This window comes from Prionailurus bengalensis, chromosome D1 (assembly GCF_016509475.1).
Source record: "Prionailurus bengalensis isolate Pbe53 chromosome D1, Fcat_Pben_1.1_paternal_pri, whole genome shotgun sequence".
In the NCBI taxonomy this organism is placed as follows: domain Eukaryota; kingdom Metazoa; phylum Chordata; class Mammalia; order Carnivora; family Felidae; genus Prionailurus; species Prionailurus bengalensis.
In genome coordinates this window covers 36,293,491-36,314,119 of record NC_057346.1, presented here as the reverse complement: position 1 = coordinate 36,314,119, position 20,629 = coordinate 36,293,491, and positions in this window count along the sequence as shown.

Here is a 20,629-nt window from a genome sequence, read left to right as displayed (position 1 = left end):
TCTTTCAGTGAAGGTTCTGAGTCTTGATTTCAGCTCAGGTCATGATCTTGCAGTTGGTGGGCTCGAACCCTACATTTGCCTCTGCACTCACCACGCAGAACCTGCTTGGCATTCTCTTGCTCTCTCTTTCTGCCCCTCTCCTACTTGCACACTCTGTCTCATTCTCAAAATAAGTAAATAAACATTAAAAAATTAGTAAATATTTTAAAAATTAATGTAAAGAATGTAGGAAATTTAAAAACATCTCAATTACTAAAAAAATTAAATGTTTCCAGTGCATTTGGGGAATATGTTATCAGTTTCTATCTTGTTTATAATTTCCTCTTCAGATATGATTAGAAAGTCACAAAGTAGTACTGACAGGATGTCTCTGAAATATGACACCATCTGCCTACTAAGACCCGAATGGGGACCTCAAATTCTTAATAATGTTAATGGAAACAATGGTTTGGATTGGCTCAATAACAGTATTATATTAGGCTGTTATTTTTTAAATTTAGATTTTTTTTAAAAAGTTGAATATTAGGCAAGATGTTAAATTATAAGTACCATTGAGACTAGACACAAGCTGCCAATTTTACCCACTATATACACTTGAAAGCTGGAATTTTTCTCCTCTTATATCAAACATTTATAAATTATTTTCTTACTAAAATTATAACTATGAGAATAATTTTACTGTGATTGAAATGACAGAATAAATAATACTGTTCTCTAAATTTTCTTCAGGCAAATTCTTGATATATATATATAATGTCAAAATAACTATTCATAGAAAAATTCGGGGCTTTAAAGAAATGAATCCTGTGTCTTTCTTTCTTTCTTTTCCTGTAGCTGAGCTTTTGACACTGTTCTTGAAAATGACTTACAGTTACTTAGTGTTTTTTTTCCTCTATTTCATACAGCCTTTTCTGAAATTTATCTATGCCATTGAATGGAAATAAGAAAGTAAAAGAACCACACAACTGTATAGATTATGGTTCCAACCTGATTCCAAATTGGATGCTCTACACAGAAAAATGTCAAATGGGTCTACAGAAACCATATGGACACCATTAATCAGAGACCTTTTGCTATTCACTGATTTCCATAGCTTTCTTCACTATCAGGCTCAAATTTATTGCAAGTCGCATCCCTAGGGAATTTTTCTATTCTCTCCCCTCTTCCTTTTTTATAGAAAGATATTTTTAAACTTATGTCTTTTCCTCTGAATTCCACCCCCATTAGTTTCCGTGAACAGCTTGCTGAATGCAAACATTTCCTCTGTAAAGATATTTTATTTTCAGTTCTAAGGTAACAATTCATCCACGTCAGGTCCTTTGTATGTAGGCATGATACATAGTCCTGTGAATACCTAGAGTACATTTTTCTGAAAAAAGATAATTAGATAACAATTAATTTTATTATCTATATGTGTGCAATTTTATATTTTCTTAAAATCTGTGTTGATATGGGAATGATCTGTTAGAATGTAGAAAAAAAAATCAGTATTCAACATCTATGTTTTCAAGACATTGTGGTGAAGAGAGCTAGATGCTTTGGTTATATACTATATATTTGCAACTCACTGGGTGTCTTTTATATACATTGTATACTCACACCAAAACTTTATAGAAGGATTTATTTATCATGTCTGTTTATAAATAAGAAAATTGGCTAAGGCTTAGGAAATTTATTCATCCTACAGATACCAATTCTCACATAGGCATTAAAAGCTGTAAGTTAATGGTATTGTCAGTATCTACCAGTATGAAAACAATTACATTTAACACAAAAGACAAATTTAGGGATAGTACAGACAAAATAGTTTAGATTATTTTACCAACTGAGAAAAAGCATATTTCATATAATACTTTACCTCTCCACTAGAACAAACTGAAAGGCTTCACTGGTCATATTTCCACAGAATCCAATAAAATAAACAAGTGAATACTTACAAAATAACAAGCATGTTTAAATTCTCCATGGTCCTCTTAATTATGTCAGGTATTAGCTATGCCAAACAGCCAGCTAACTTCATTTTATTAGGTCCTTCAGAGGCAAATAAGGAGATTTTCTTATTTTCTGACATTTAAAATGATATTTTTCTATTACTGCATAAGCTATGAAGGAGACAGTTTCCAATGAGAAAGATCTACAAACAACTCAGACTACAAATCATATCTCCAAGAAGTATTTTAACCTCTTTTCTTCCATATGTAAGCTTTCTTTATCGAGCTATGATCCAATTGTTATCCTTTCCCAAAAAGATTTATCTCTTTTCTAGAGTAGAAGCATCTGGGAGTGAGGTATCAATATTGTTATGTATGGTTATTTTTTTTTTTCTATTCACTTTACTTACCTTAGTGCCAAGCACAAAGTAATAATACAATCAAAATGAGTAATTTTATTAAATATCTGACCAGATATTGTGTGAAAAATCCTTTGCTGAATATTATTGAAACATGAATGTTATACTGCTCACAAGTAATCTACAATTTAGTATGTGGTATAATTTTAATATTTATTTGTGTGCAAAAAGTATAATAAGTATAAGTTGCAAAGCAAGAGCTAGTAGAGTTAGAAATACCAGACTTTAGCCTCTACTACAAAGCTGTCATCATCAAGACAGCATGGTATTGGCACAAAAACAGACACATAGACCAATGGAATAGAATAGAAACCCCAGAACTAGACCCACAAAAGTATGGCCAACTCATCTTTGACAAAGCAGGAAAGAACATCCAATGGAAAAAAGACAGTCTCTTCAACAAATGGTGCTGGGAGAACTGGACAGCAACATGCAGAAGGTTGAAACTAGACCACTTTCTCACACCATTCACAAAAATAAACTCAAAATGGATAAAGGACCTGTATGTGAGACAGGAAACCATCAAAACCTTAGAGGAGAAAGCAGGAAAAGACCTCTCTGACCTCAGCCGTAGCAATCTCTTTCTTGACACATCCCCAAAGGCAAGGGAATTAAAAGCAAAAGTGAATTATTGGGACCTTATGAAGATAAAAAGCTTCTGCACAGCAAAGGAAACAACCAACAAAACTAAAAGGCAACCAACGGAATGGGAAAAGATATTTGCAAATGACATATCGGACAAACGGCTAGTATCCAAAATCCGTAAAGAGCTCACCAAACTCCACACCCAAAAAACAAATAACCCAGTGAAGAAATGGGCAGAAAACATCAATAGATACTTCTCTAAAGAAGACATCCGGATGGCCAACAGGCACATGAAAAGATGCTCAACGTTGCTCCTTTTCAGGGAAATACAAATCAAAACCACACTCAGATATCACCTCACGCCAGTCAGAGTGGCCAAAATGAACAAATCAGGAGACTATAGATGCTGGAGAGGATGTGGAGAAACAGGAACCCTCTTTCACTGTTGGTGGGAATGCAAATTGGTGCAGCCGCTCTGGAAAGCAGTGTGGAGGTTCCTCAGAAAATTAAAAATAGACCTACCCTATGACCCAGCAATAGCACTGCTAGGAATTTACCCAAGGGATACAGGAGTACTGATGCATAGGGCCACTTGTACCCCAATGTTTATAGCAGCACTTTCAACAATAGCCAAATTATGGAAAGAGCCTAAATGTCCATCAACTGATGAATGGATAAAGAAATTGTGGTTTATATACACAATGGAATACTACGTGGCAGTGAGAAAAAATGAAATATGGCCTTTTGTAGCAACGTGGATGGAACTGGAGAGTGTGATGCTAAGTGAAATAAGCCATACAGAGAAAGACAGATACCATATGTTTTCACTCTTATGTGGATCCTGAGAAACTTAACAGAAACCCATGGGGGAGGGGAAGAAAAAAAAAGAGGTTAGAGTGGGAGAGAGCCAAAGCATAAGAGACTGTTAAAAACTGAGAACAAAGTGAGGGTTGATGGGGGGTGGGAGGGAGGGGAGGGTGGGTGATGGGTATTGAGGAGGGCACCTTTTGGGATGAGCACTGGGTGTTGTATGGAAACCAATTTGACAATAAATTTCATATATATTAAAAAAAAAAAAGAAATACATACAGTTGGAATAACCAAGAAATTACTCCCCCAGAAGCAGTGTTTGTGATGAGCTTGAAAGAATAGTTTCATTTCTGTTGCAGGATATTTCACTTCAATATCCAGGGTTCTTTGTCTCGCTGCTTCAGAGAATGAAGAGGTGGACACAAAATGAGCAGCAGGCAAGTTTATTAGAGTATAAGATTGAAAGGAAGAACATTATGAAAGCTTTCTTTACAAAGAGGAGATATTTGAAAGTACATACCCACCACTATAGTCAAGTGTGTTTGTTTTAAAGGTTCTGGTTAGCCCTCCCTTCCCTTCCCCCTCATTCCTTTTCAGGTCCTACCCTTATTGGCTTCATAACTAGGTGCTGGGTTGCCCATTCCTGATTGGCTTGTTTCCATTGTTTGAGAGGTGGTCTATGGCCATAATCCTGTGTATCATATGTTTTATGGTCTACTATTTATTTTTAAACATTTTTAATGTTTATTTATTTTTCAGAGGGGTGGGGTCAGAGCATGAGTGGGGAAAGGGGCAGAGAGAGAGGGAGACACAGAATCCAAAGCAGATTGCAGGCTCTGAGCTGTCAGCACAAAGCCTGATGCAGGGCTCGAAACCACCAACTGTGAGATCATGACCTGAGCCGAAGTCTGACGCTTAACCAACTGAGTCACCCAAGCACCCCAAGCAACTACTTATTTTTATAAGATAATAAAGTACTGGGGATGTAATGAATAACATGATAACCATAGTTAACACTGTTATATGATGTATAAGAAACTTGTTAAAGTAGATCCTAAGAGTTATCATCACGAGGAGATTTTTTGTTTCTTTTCTTCTTTCCTTTCCTTTTATTGTATCTATATGAGATGGTGGATATTAACTGAATCTATTGTAATGAACATTTCACAATATATGTAAATCAAAGCATCATACTGTGTTGAAACTTCTAGAAAAGTACATATCAATTATTTCTCAATAAAACTAGGAAAAAAACAAGAATAAAAAAAAAGACTTTGGCTGGCTTTTCCCCTTGGTTCTGGGTGGGGATCTCTAAATATTTTGAATTTCCAAAGGGATCGGGATGTTTTTGTTATTCATGGTGGTCCCATGAGACCACATCTGAATTTATGCTAACAAGGCTACCCAGGATGAGGGCCAGTCAGGTGAGAAAGTCTAACCACATGACTAGAAATTTGGGGTTTTGAACCATGTATCAGCATGACTTCTGGGGAGGGGAGGGGGACCAGAAATTGAGCCAGGTGAGTGATGATGTATTCAACCATGCTTATGTAATGAAATCCCAACAAAAAGTATAAACACCTAAGTTGAAAGCTCAGGTGAGCTTCCCTAGGTAACAACACTTTTCATGTATTAGAACAATCAATGTGCTGTGATGGTAGTATGCCAGGGAGAAGACATGGATGCTTTGCCTTTGGAAATCACCCATACCTTACCTTATGCATCTCATCTTTTGGCTGGTTCTGATTTATATCCTTTGTGCTATAATAAAAATTCTAATCCTAAGTGTAGGACTTACACTGAGTTCTGTGGATCATTCTAATGAACTATTAAACCTGAGGGATAGTGGGAATCTATGAATTTATAGCCAGTTGGTCAGAAACATGGGTACCCTAGGACACTTGTGGCAGGTGTCTGAAGTGAGGGCAGTCTTGTGGAGAACAGTGCCTTGTAAAGTTTAGCCTAACTCTGGGCAGTTTGTGTTAGAATTGCACTGCAGCTAAAGAAAATATATGTAAATATCGTATTATTGTTTAATATGCATTGGTATATGATTGTGGTAGTGTAATACAATAAACAAAAACACTTTTGATTTTTTCATTATCTAATGGGAAACCATTTACAGTTTTAAAATAAAGGAATAATTGGAACAGGGCAATGATTTAGGAATATTAATGTCTAATAGTATATAGACTGGGATGGATGGGAAATAGGAGATAATACAGGTGAGGTCAGTAAGAAAATTCTTACTATGGTCATATTGTTGCAGGATTCTTTTTTTTTTAATTTTTTTTAACGTTTATTTATTTTTGAGACAGAGAGAGACAGAGCATGAATGGGGGAGGGTCAGAGAGAGAGGGAGACACAGAATCCAAAACAGGCTTCAGGCTCTGAGCTGTCAGCACAGAGCTCGACCCGGGGCTCGAACTCACAGACCGTGAGATCATGACCTGAGCTGAAGTCAGACACTTAACTGACTGAGCCACCCAGGCTCCCCGAGGATTCTTTACCTCAATATCCAAGTTTTTTGTCTCACCACTTTGGAGAATGAGGTGGACTCAGAATAAAATGAGCAGCAGGCAAAGTATTAGAGTATAAATTTAGAAATTAAGAATAGTATGAAAGCTCTCTTTGCAGAAAGGGAGCATTCGGAAGTGAATGCTGGTGGGCTATAGGCAAGGGACTTTGTTTTATAGGATTTTGGTCACCTTCCCTTCCCCCTTGTTCCTTCTCAGGTTCTACCCTTAGTGGCTTGATAAATCTAGGTGCTAGGTTGTCCTTTCTGGATTGGCTCAATTCCATTGTGTGAGGAGTTAGACTATGGTCATTGTAAGAGGAATTTAAACTATGGTCATACAGTCCCTCAGTCCCTTGTATAACATAAGTTTTATGGTTTACTTATTTTAGTTAAGTATTTTGATTAGGGCCAGGCAGTGAGAACCATCCTGTGGCTGATGATTGTCAAATTCCTGAGAGGAACCTGAAGAGGCATAGGTGGTGTCTGTTACATATTTAGGGGGAGTTTATGCCCAAGGCTGTGGTCAAATGCTCCAAGCATTGTTCCAAAATATGTGTTTTTCCCTCACAGGGACCTCAGGTCCTAAACTTTCCTTCTCTATTTTATCCTATATTTTCCCTATCAGAACAAATATACACATCAACTTGGGAGTGGAATAGAAAGAAGGAAAAATAATTTGTCCTTGATATTTGACTAGATATTAAAGAAGAATGAAGAATCAAAAGGAGATGCACACATTAAGGATTTGTAGCACAACAGAGGAGTAACAAAAATAGAAAATCCTACAGCCAGAGAAGCTGGCTTATGGTATTATTTAGGACATACTAAATTGATCTGCCCCCACAATTATTTTACCTAAAATAATATAATTGGAATTTAAAGAGTATTAACAAAATATTATTAATAATCACAGCTGGTCTTCATGAGATGATCTTATGGAGAATCTAAATATTTCTATTTGGGAAATATTTATTACTTTTGTCAATATTTATTGGAAATTAATACTAGACTACTGGGATATTGCATACAATGTTACCTGTTACTACATATCTTTCACATTCTATTCGCCAAACTCTTGTAGGGTTATGCAATCACTTTAGGCATGATAAATATTGATGAAAATAGTTCATGTAATAATCTTGGCCCTTAGAACTTTTTTTTTTACAATCCCATAATTTAATACCAGCTTATTGTATAATTAAGGAAAAAAGGAACTAATGGTTGAAAACTGGAGTAGAAATCACATTTATGTGCAGCTTAAGTAAATCTGATACTTTAAATGTAATGAATAGGGACTTTCATGTACATACTAATTTCAGTAATATTGTACAATTACATATTGGGCAATCTCCTTGCACATACATCCATCTAAATTAACTTTCTTCTTGGAAATGTTGCAGCACTAATCGTGAGAATGTTACTCCTCTTCTCATGGTCAAGAAATAAGAAAATGCCTTTATACTTATTGCTGCAAAAGAAGGAATGCAAATTATTCCATAAGATGATAGTGAGGTGAAATATATTTCCTTATAGTTGAGCAATAGAGCATCAGTTAAGCAATAGACCAAAGAAACCCAAATCCAGTTTACAACATTAGTGTAAGGAATAAAATCACTTTCCATAATGTAATAAGACTTGAAGTAATCCAAATAATTGATGGTTGAAAGCATTAGTATTACCAAAGTTGATTTTAAAGACATTATTACATTAACTTCATGTTTATATTCTACATTGTAAGCAACAAAAATTTTTTAATGAAAAAATACACAACTTATGATTCACTTATCTAAAATAAAATAACAAAATCACCAAATATTTTCAGTACGAGTGGCAAATTAATAATTAATTTTTCACTTTAAATGATTCGGGATTCCGCGGTACTCTACCACTGTACTCCTTAAAAAATATAAATGGAAGGTTCTTCTACTTCTATTGAAAATTAGGCAGTGAAACGAGTTTTCACAAATCCCACTTCAGTGTAGAGGTACACTTAAGGTTTAGTAACTGTTGTTCTTATATAAGCTTTAATTGTCAGTTAATGCCAAAGAAAACACAATTCATTAGAAGGAAAGTAGTGTATCAGTCAGGCAATAAATATTTTGCTTGTTTCTTCCATTTGTTGTATCACCACTACCACTGCCCCCCTCCAAAAGATAAAATAAAGAAAAAAATGGAAATAAAGAATTATGGCTTCCAGCTGTTAGCATACTTAGTCCCTGTATTTAAAGAGCATATATAGTAATATAGAGTACGACAGAAAATAAAGAAAACATGAATGTGATAATTTGAGATTCCATTATGTATTATGAAGGAAGTAACAAAAACAGTATGATAAAGAATACCTAGAAATAGCCTCCAGCAAGTCCAGTTTTGAATTAAATGGCTTTACCAGGTACCATAATTCACCCATTATTATCTTTATGTGGAATGCCCAACTGGGGAAAATTGTTAAAAGCCATCTAGGAGGGTAAAGGAAAGGAAAATAAAAAAGCAGATGAGTTTAGAGGGGCCTGGGTGGCTCAGTCAGTTGAGCATCTGACTTTATCTCAGGTCATGATCTCACAGTTTGTGAGTTCAAGCCCTGCATTGGTCTCTGCACTGACAGCTCAGAGCCTGGAGCCTGCTTTGAATTCTCTATCTGCACCCCTCTCTCTGCCCCTCCCCTACTTGCACTCCTCTCAAAAGTAAATTAATAAAAATAAAAAAAATGTCAGTGTAGTATTTGTTAAAACCAGATATTGGCCATAACAATCCAATGCCTTCATTTAAGATAGATCTTAACACTGCAAACTTGGAAGATGGTGGGGAAAGAGGAAGCTGGGCTCATTGCATCCTGCTGATCACTTAGAACCACTCACATCTGCCTAAATAACCCAGAAAATTGCCAGAAGACTAGCAGAATGGACTCTCTGGAGCCAAGCATAGACAAGAGGCCCACAGAAGAGAGTAGGAAGGGCACAGAGGCGGTGCACGCTACATAGACTGGTGGGAGGGAGGTGGGTCGGTGGAGGGGCAGCGCCCCAACGAGGCAGAGCCAAGTCTGGTTTGCAAAAGCTGAGGGGCTGGACAGAGTGTGTTCTGACAGCCAGTGGGATTTAACATCTGGAATGTTACAAGTCAACAGCTCTGCTTGGAGAGTGGAAGGGCTAGAGGACAACAGGAGTGAGAGTTGTTGAGCCCCAGAGGACAGAGCTCAGCTTGGCAGGGAACAAAGGTGCTTGCCAGTGCCATCTCCCTTGCCCATCCTCCAGCCAAAATCCCAAAGGGAACCAGTTCCCATCACCGAACTTTCTTGCACCATGCAAACACCCAACGCTGTGCTTCTGTGGATCCATCCTTCCAATGGGTGGGCCTCCCTCCAGGTGCTGCAGGGCACCAGCATTCTTCTCGAAGTTCGAACAAGCAATCCTAAAATTTGTATGGAACCACAAAAGGCCCCGAATAGCCAAAGTAATTTTGAAGAAGAGGACCAAAGCAGGGGGCATCACAATCCCAGACTTTAGCCTCTACTACAAAGCAGTAATCAACAAGACAGCATGGTATTGGTACAGAAACAGACATAGACCAATGGAATAGAATAGAAACCCCAGAACTAGACCCACAAAAGTATGGCCAACTAATCTTTGACAAAGCAGAAAAGAATATCCAATGGAAAAAAGACAGCCTCTTTAACAAATGGTGCTGGGAGAACTGGACAGCAACATGCAGAAGGTTGAAACTAGACCACTTTCTCACACCATTCACAAAAATAAACTCAAAATGGATAAAGGACCTGAATGTGAGACAGGAAACCTTCAAAACCTTAGAGGAGAAAGCAGGAAAAGACCTCTCTGACCTCAGCCGTAGCAATCTCTTTCTTGACACATCCCCAAAGGCAAGGGAATTAAAAGCAAAAATGAATTACTGGGACCTTATGAAGATAAAAAGCTTCTGCACAGCAAAGGAAACAATCAACAAAACTAAAAGGCAACCAACGGAATAGGAAAAGATATTTGCAAATGACATATCGGACAAAGGGCTAGTGTCCAAAATCCGTAAAGAGCTCACCAAACTCCACACCTGAAAAACAAATAACCCAGTGAAGAAATGGACAGAAAACATGAAGAGACAGTTCTCTAAAGAAGACATTCTGATCGCCTACAGGCAAATGAATAGATGCTCAACGTCGTTCTTCATGAGGGAAATACAAATCAAAAAGACACTCAGATATCACCTCACGCCAGTCAGAGTGGCCAAAATGAACAATTCAGGAGACTATAGATGCTGACGAGGATGTGAAGAAACGGGAACCCTCTTTCACTGTTGGTGGGAATGCAAACTGGTGCAGCCACTGTGGAAAACAGTGTGGAAGTCCCTCAAAAAATTAAAACTAGATCTACCCTATGACCCAGCAATAGCACTGCTAGGAATTTACCCAAGGGATACAGGAGTGCTGATGCATAGGGGCACTTGTTTATAGCAGCACTTTCAACAATAGCCAAATTATGGAAAGAGCCTAAATGTCCATCAACTGATGAATGGATAAAGAAATTGTGGTTTATGTACACAATGGAATACTACATGGCGATAAGAAAGAATGAAATATGGCCTTTTGTAGCAACGTGGATGGAACTGGGGAGTGTTATGCTAAGTGAAATAAGTCAGGCAGAGAAAGACAGATACCATATGTTTTCACTCCTATGTGGACCCTGAGAAACTTAACAGAAGACCACGGGGGAGTGGAAGGAAAAAAAAGAAGGTTACAGAGGGAGGGAGCCAAAACATAAAAGACACTTAGAAACTGAGAACAAACTGAGGGTTGATGGGGGGTGGGCGGGAAGGGAGGGTGGGTGATGGGTATTGAGGAGGGCACCTGTTGGGATGAACACTGGGTGTTGAATGGAAACCAATTTGAAAATAAATTTCATATTTAAATAAAAAATAAAGAATAAAAAAATAAGGTAGATCTTAATCTTTTATACAACAATTTCCTTAATAGATTAATAGATAAGTTATTTATAATACACACATACAATAAAATACTACTCAAGATTCAAAGTAAATGCATTCTTGATTCATGCAATAACATAGATCAATCTCGAATGCATTCTGCTAAATACTTCAGAAACTAAATAAATAAAATAGATTCAATACAAAATAGAAACACAAAAGGACATTCTTTATAGAATAATTCCAAATAATACTTTTAGAAATATTATAGAAAGTAGAAAATCAGCATTAGTACACTGAAAAAGTTCTCAGGCAAAATATAATAATGATTGCTAAAATTACTGGGCAGAACTTTAATGATAATTAAAATGGTTTTATAACTACTAAGTATTTTCCCCAAAAAACACTCACTAATTACTCTTTTATATATGCCTATACATACTTTTATGGTCTTCCTTCCAGGACATAGGGTTTAATTTCCCTTTCCTTGTCTGTAAGCTGGACTTAGTGTCTTGCTTCTAAAAAACACAATGTGAAAAGGAATAAATAATAAAGACTAAAGAGATATAATGATTAAATACAATACGGTATCCTAGTTTGAATCCTGGGACACAAAAAATGACATTAGCAGGAATACTGGTGAAATATGAATAAAATTTGTAAGTTAGTTAATTATATTGTAATACTTTTAGTTTCATTTTGAAAAATGTACTATGATTATTTTCAATTGTAACTTTAGTGGATGGAGGGGGTGAAAAGTGCATGGGAATTTTTTGTTCCATCTCTGTAACACTTATGTAAGTATAAAATTACATTAAAATAAAGTGTCTTAAAATGTCTATATATCTTTAGCTTTTCCATTGAACTGGCTAGACTTAAAGTAAAACATTAAATGAAATTGGTGATAACATAATACAAATGACTTAGTCATAATTTTGAGGGAATACAAATTACATTCTATCAGTAATTTTAATTTCTAAATTTTGAGATAATGATTTTTGTAAGTAACTTTTGCCAAGTTAAAGAAGTCCCTTTATATTCCTAGTTCGCTAAGATTTTTTAAAAAATGGTTGCTGAATATTTTTAAATGATTCTTCCATAACTATTAAAAGAATCATATATTTTACATTTCATCTGTTATGGAATAATTAACATAATGAAATGAACTTAGCATGGTCATGACAAATTAATATTACTATAGAAGATATAACTCAATTTTGATTGCTTAAATATTATATGTATATTTGAATGACATTGGCCTTCAGCGTTTTTCTTGAATTGTAATTGTCTTGTTTGTATAAGACTTGGAATCTAGCTCTGCTCATCTATCACAGTGTAACAGCTATGAAAGAGATTGATGCTTTTACTCTTTCCATGATAACTTACCCTCAAGACAGGCCCCACAGTTGAAAGATAGGGTATATTTAATAAAAATGACAGGATGCTTTCTTTCTTCAGCAAGAATGCTATTTTTATGCACCTAGTATAACTTTTTGTGCACACAAACATCACATGATTTCTCCTAGTTTCTATGTGACTACTTCTCCCCCAAATCTCAATTTCCATCCTTGAAAATTAAAGAAAAAAATACTTTTCTAGTTTATACAAATTATTGTTAAAGAAATTTGTACTAAGCTATAGACTTAAAGTATTCTATTTTGGAATCAATATCTTCCCTTATGTGAATTAAAACTTAAACGATTTAGTAGTCTTCATGTATACACACTACATGTAAATATGTATGTTTTTTACATGTTTACACACTACATGTAAATATAGTTGGAGTTTTAGTCATTTTTTGAAGGTTGAGATTGAAGAAAATGGTATAAATTTGCTTTCTCCTTAAAATTTTAACAAGAAGTGTCTGTCGTTTTAATCCTGAAATTGTTTACCTGTAGAACAATATTTAACTTGTGTGTGGTAGGCAAAATACTGACACATCAAGGAATGTATCATTATATTATGTTATATAGCAAGAAGAAATTGAGGTTACAGGAAACTATGGTTGCTAAACAGCTGATTTTAAGGGACATTATTTTGGGTACCTAGGTGGACCCAATGTAATCACAGGAGTCTTTAAAAGGGAAAAGGAAAAGCAGAAGTGTGACTCAAAGTTGATAAAGAAGATTTAACAAAAAAAAAAAAAGAAAGATCACAAATACTTGGAGGTTAAAGCACATCCTACTAAGGAATGAATGGGTTAACCAGGAAATTAAAAAAGGAATAAAATAATGCATGGAAACAAGTGAAAAGGATAAGACAACACTCCAAAACTTTTGGGATGCAGCAAAGGCAGACATAAGAGGGAATTATATAGCAGTACAGGTCTTTATCGAGAAACAAAAAAGGTCTCAAATGCACAACCTTACCTACACCTAACAGAGCTAGAAAAATAACAGAAAATAAAGCCTAAACTCAACAGAAGAAGGGAAATAATAAAGATTAGAGCAGAAATAAATTACATAGAAACAAACAGTAGACCAGATCAACAAAATCAAGAGCTAATTCTTTGAAATAATTAATAAAATTGATAAACCCCTAGCCAGACTTATCAAAAAGAAAACAGAAAGTACTCAAATGAATAATACCATGAATGAAAGAGGAGAGATCACAACCAACACCAGAGAAATACAATTACAAGAGAAAATATGAAAATTATGCAACAAACTGGGAAATCTGAAAGAAATGGATAAATTCGTAGAAATATACAAACTACCAAAATTAAAAAGGAAGAAATAGAAAGTTTAAAAGACCCATAACAAGCAAAAGAATTGAATCAGTAATCAAAACTTTCCCAACAAACAGAAGTTCAGGGACACATGGCTTCCCAGTAGAATTCTAACAGTCATTTAAATAGTGATACCTATTCTCAAACTCTTCCAAAAAATAGAAATGGATGGAAAACTTGCAAAATCCTTCTATAAGTCCAGCATTACCTTGATTCCAAAACTGGACAAAGACGTCACTAAAAAAAAAAAGAATTACAGACCAACATCCCTGTTGAACATAGATGCAAAAATTCTCAACAAGATACTAACAAGTCAAATCCAAAAGTACATTAAAAGAAATATTCTCCATGGTCAAGTGGGATTTACTCCTAGGCTAGAGGGGTGGTTTAATATTCACAAATCAATCAATGCGATAAACCACAGTAATAAAATAAATGATAAGAACCACATGGTCCTTTTGATGGTTGCAGTAAAAGCATGTGACAAAACACAGCATTTAATTTTTGATAAAAACCCTCCACAAAGTAGGGATAGAAGGAACATACCTCAACAACATAAAGACTGTATATGAACACATCACAGCTAATATCCTCAATGGGGAGCAACTAAAAGCTGTTTGTCTATGTTTAGGAACAAGACAGGTGTGTCCACTCTTACCATTGTTATTTAACATGGTACTGGAAGTCCTAGCCTCAACAACCAGACAACAAAATGAAATAAAAGACATCCAAACCTGATCAGCAAGAAAGAAATCAAACTTTCAATATTCACAGACAACCTGATACCCAAAGTAGAAAACACAAAATATTCCACCAAAAAATTGCTGGAACTGATACATGAATTTAGGAAAGTGGCAGGATATAAAACCAATGTACAGAAACCTGTTGTATTTCTATACACCAGTAATGAAGCAGCAAAAAGAGAAATCAAGGAATTGATCCCATTTACAATTGCACCAAAAACCATAAGATACCTAGGAATAAACCTAACCAAAGAGGTAAAAGATCTGTACTCTAATTTTAGAACACTTATGAAAGAAATCAAAGAAGAATCAAGGGAATTGGAAAAATGTCCATGCTCATGGATTGGAAGAACAAATTTTGTGAAAATGTCTATGCTACCCAGAACAACCTACACATGTAATGCCATCCCTATCAAAATTCTACCAGCATTTTTCACACAGCTAGGAAAAGCAGTCTTAATATTTGTATAAAACCACAAAAGACCCTTAATAGCCAACATAATAATCTTGAAAAAGAAAAGCAAAGCAGGAGGCATCACAATTCCTGACCTCAAGCTCTGTTACAAAACTGTAGTCATCAAAACGGTATGGCACAGACACAAAATCAGACATACAAATCAATGGAACAGAATAGAAAAACCAGAAATGGATCCTCAACTCTATGATCAACTAATCTTCCATAAAGTAGGGCAGAATATCCAATGGGAAAAAAAAGTCTCTTCAGCAAATGGTGTTGGGAAAACAGGACAACAACCTACAGAAGAATGAAACTGGACCACTTTCTTAAATCATACACAATAATTAATCTAAATGGATGGAAAACCTCAATGTGAGACAGGAAACCATAAAAATCCCAGAGGAGAACACAGGCAGCAATATCTTTGACCTTGGCCATAGCAACTTCTTATTAGACCCATCTCCCATGGGAAGGGAAACAAAAGTAAAAGTGAACTCCTGGGACTTCATCAAGATAGAAAACTTCATACACAGTGAAAGAAGCAGTCAACAAAACTAAAAGGTAACCTATGGACTGAGAAAAGATATTTGCAAATGACATATCTGATAAAAAGTTAGTACCTAAAATCTATAAAGAATTCATCAAACTCAATATCCAAAAACAAACAAAACAAAACAAAACAAACAAAAAAACAAATAATCCAGTGAATCCAAAGAAGACATCCAGATGGCTAACAGACACATGAAAAGATACTCAACATCACTCATCATCAGAGAAATGCAAACCAAACCACAGTGAGATGCCACCTCACTTCTGTCAAAATGGCTAAAATTAACAATACAAAAAACAACCAGTGTTGGCAAAGATGTGGAGAAAGAGGAACTGTCTTGTACTGTTTGTGGGAGTGCAAAATTGTTCAACCATTCTGGAAAACAGTATTCATATTAAAAAGTTAAAAATAGAAATACCCTACAGCCCAGCAATTGCACTATTAGATGTTTACCCAAATGATGCCTGTATACTGATTCGAAGGGGCACATGCGCCCTGATGTTTATAGCAGCAGTATCAACAATAGCCAGATTATGGAAGGAGCCCAAATGTCTACTTACCAATAAATAAATAAAGAAGATGTATATATACATAATGGAATATTATTCAGCCACCAAAAATAATAAAATCTTGCCATTTACAAAGAGATGAAGGGAACTAGAGTGCATTATGTTAAGTGAAATAAGTCAGAAAAATACAAATGCCAAATGATTTAATTCATATGTGGAATTTAAGAAATAAAACAGAGGAACATAAGGGAAAGAAGGAAAAAAAACAAGTAAGGAGGGAAACTATAAGAGATTCTTGACTGTAGAGTACAAACTAAGGGTTGATGAAGGGAGGTGGGGAAGATGGTCTAAATGGATAATTGGTGTTAAGGAGGGCACTTGTTGAGCACTGGTTATTATATGTAAGTGATAAATCACTAAATTCTACTCTTGAAACCAATATTACACCATATGTTAACTACGAGAATTTAAATAATTTTTTTTAGAAAAAAAAAACACCTGTGTGCTTAAGCATGGCATTAAAAAAATAAATAGTGTCAGAGGAATGTGATGTGAAAAAGGAAGAGCACATCGTTAATGATTTTGAGGATGAAGGAATGGGGAGCCAAGGAATGACTCTATAACTCAAGTTAAAAAGAGAAAAAGATGTGACTTTTCCCATTGAACAAAAAGGAATACATTATGTTTGCACCTTGTAAAACTCAGTCCAGACCTCTGACCTATAGAACTATAATATAGTAAATAACTTAGACAATAAATGTATGTTGTTTGTGACCACCAAATTTGTGGTAATTTGTTACAATAGCCATAAGAATTTATGCAATATGTTACTATTTTTTCAATTTTTAAAATAAATAATGCAATCATCCTTGCACCTAATACTGTGTCATGAACATCATCAGTTCTTCAATTAGTTTACATAAAAGGGAACATTGATAGAAAAATAATAAATGATAGAAGATGGGTAGCATAGGAAACCAACATGAATGTTTAACATGTTATCTGGTAGTTTATATCAATTATTTGATTTAGTTCTTCAACAATTCTTAGAGGAAAGTAAGCTGTCAAATTTATGATGCCACAAACATGGAAAATAATTTAACTACATATTTAGAAATTATTCCTCTATGCTCCCTTTAACTAATAATTTTGAGGTTATGAGCTTAAGCATAACAGAGAGAGTGATAAATTATTTTTAGCTAAATTATATATTTGAAGTGTCAATATTTTCTCCATAAATAAGAAGAAAAGCAAGGAGAGCATCTTGATTTTAGTTTTCCTAGATTTTTGTTTCCACATCAGATGATAGTAGTAAACATGCAATGTCTACAGATAATTGGTCATCCCCATTCCAGAAAAAGTTGGGAATCAGGGCTTTAGCAGACTTAATCACTCAAAACTTGAAAAATCAGATAACCATAAAGAAGTACAAAAGCTTAATATGCAAGCTGATTTCTTGGCTACACTACGTGTTTATAAAGCAAAAACCAAATATGTGGGTGGTACTCATGAGAAATACATGTATGCTTAAAATTTACTTAATTTAAGATGTAAGATAGAGCAGACAGAATAAAAGCAAAGAAATAACCACAAAATAAGGTTTTCTCTAAAACTGTCAGATATGTATAATATATTTTGTAGGTAAATTTTAGATTGGAAGAGAGACTAGTAATATTTATATTTTGTAAATATATGGGCTGTAAAATCAACCAGTGAGATTTAGTAATGGGAAGTCACATATATACAGGGTTTTACTCCAAAGGTAGTGTCTACTGTTATCTAGCATTGAATTAACACTGTTAATTTTCTTGTTTAAAGATAAGATATATTATTTAAAATACTATGTATTATGTTTATAATTTCTTACTGAATTTACAATTTGTATTTTAGGGCATGATTATAAAGTGTAGAATCATTAGTTATAATATATTTTATTTGGTCTTTTCATATCTGACATTTTGTTAATATTATTATATTAAAACATTTATATAAGATAAAGATTTTTTTCCCTTTATGCTTCCTAATTATTCCATACACACTTCTAGCTTCATCATACAGAATGAATTTGATATTATGATATACGAAAATTTGTGCTGCTTTTTTTAGCCTAAATAAAAAAAATATAAGGGCATTGATTGGAATTGTAAGTAGAACTTAATTGTTTATTGCTCATCATAAAAATGCTTAGTTGAAATGTTATTTTCACAATATTATTATATAATTTTTGTCATTTTCAAATGTTTGTAGAGACATTGCTATGTAGCCATACAATCAGTAATTTCCCCTTTTATTGGCTTTCAATTGCAAAATTCAAGAGGAATTATTTTTCCAGATAGTAAAGAGAAATAATGCTATTTATGTATTATATGCTATCGTATTATTTTTGTTTCAGTATGTGTAAGAAGACATTACTAACATTATTAAAATTATAATGACAGTTGAATAAAACTTATTTTACTCCTGAAAACCAACTCACAAAGACACATAACTCACAAAAGTAATTTCATAGTTTTTGTATTTTTCTTCACATATACTATCTTTAATATGTGCAAGTGTATGTGTATCTATACATGTGTGGTGTGTGTGTGTGTATGAATTAGCAGATTGTTAGCATAATGTATCATTATGCAAATGAAGATAATCAGACTACATGTGTTTATGTTACTTTTTGATATAACAACTAGGATCCTGGTATCATGGTAGTGAAACTAATTCATCAGAGCCAATGAAATCAAAATACCATTTATTTAAAAGGATATTAAAAGAACCAAAGAGATGAATTGGTTATGAATTTAAAAATAATTTTTATTATGAATATGAAATAGAATATTAATTTTAAAATAATTAAATATGTGGTAGCATACACGTAAATACGTAATATCTTTTTTTATTTTTTTAAGTTTATTTATTTTTGAGAGAGAGACAGAAAGAGCAAGTGAGGAAGGGTCTGGGAAAGGGAGAGAGAGAATCCCAAGTAAGCTCTGCACCAACAGCATGGAGCCTGACTCAGGGTTCTCAATCACCATCTGTGAGGTCATGACCTGAGCTGAAACCAAGAGTCAGACGCTTAACTGACTGAGCCACTCAGGCACCTCATAAATAAAATTTTTTCACTGTTTTTTTTAAATGTTTATTTATTTATTCTGAAGGAGTGAGAGCATGCACAAGTAGGGTATGGCAGAGAGAGAAGGTGAGAGAGAATCCCAAACAGGCTCCATACTCATAGCATAGAGCCCAATGTGGGGCTCAAACCCATGAACCACGGGATAATGACCTCAGCCAAAATCATCAAGAGTTGGACACCTAAGGGGGGCCTGGATGGTGCAATCGGTTGGGCTTTTGACTCTCAGTTTTGGCTCAGGTCATGATCTCATAATTCGTGATTTTGAACCGCACATCAGGCTCTGGGCTGATATCGTAGAGCCTGTTGGGATTCTGTCTCTCCTTCTTTCCGTCCCTCCCCCATTTGTGCTCTCTTTCTCTCAAAAATAAATAAACTTAAAAAAAATAATAATAAAAAGAATTGGACACTTAATCAACTGAGCCACCCAGGTGTCCCATTTTTTATTGTTTTTTTAAATGCCTATAAAAGGTAAATGACAGTTTAAGGAAAATAATAAAAATGAAAATAAGGATAATAATAACAATGTAATAGTAATGTGTGTGTTTTTTTAACATATGTGGAAGTAATACGTGTGACAAGAATAGAAAAGAGACTGGGAGAGAAAGAAAGTTTACTGTATAAGTTTTTATAATATAGGTGATATAATACAAATACACTTGGGTGATAACATTACAAAACAATATTCAAGACTCTGTTAATATAGTCACTAAAATATCAAAAAATAAAATAAAAGTTAAACTTAAGAGGAGATAAAGTAGAATCATTAGAATAATACAAAAGAAAGTAGAAAAAGAGAAAAAAAGGTGATCACAGATGAGACCTATAGAAAACAAATAGTGGACAGTAGATTTAAATCTAATGATACATTTATATTCAATATGAATAGACTAAAAAGCTCAAATGAAAGTAGGTGAATATTGATTCAGATTTAAAAAATCAGGGTCAAAGACTATAGAGGAATCATTTCTATACTTTTTTACTAGATAATTTTCTCTGAAATTGCAGAGCATCAGCAAAAATACACCCTCTCACAACTCCTTTTCAACATCATAGTGCAAGCTCTGTCTAATGCAGTAAGACATGAAAATGAAATAAAAAGTATACAAATTAGAAAAGAAGAAATAAAACTATCATTATTCACAGGTGACATGATTCTGTGTAGAAAAATCTGAAATAATCAAGACAATAATCTGGAACTAATAAGTAATTAAGCAAGGTTGCAGGATAAAAAAGTTAATATACAAAACGCAATTGCTTTTTAATTTTATTTTATTTTTTTAATTTTTTTTCAACTTTTTTTAAATTTATTTTTGGGACAGAGAGAGA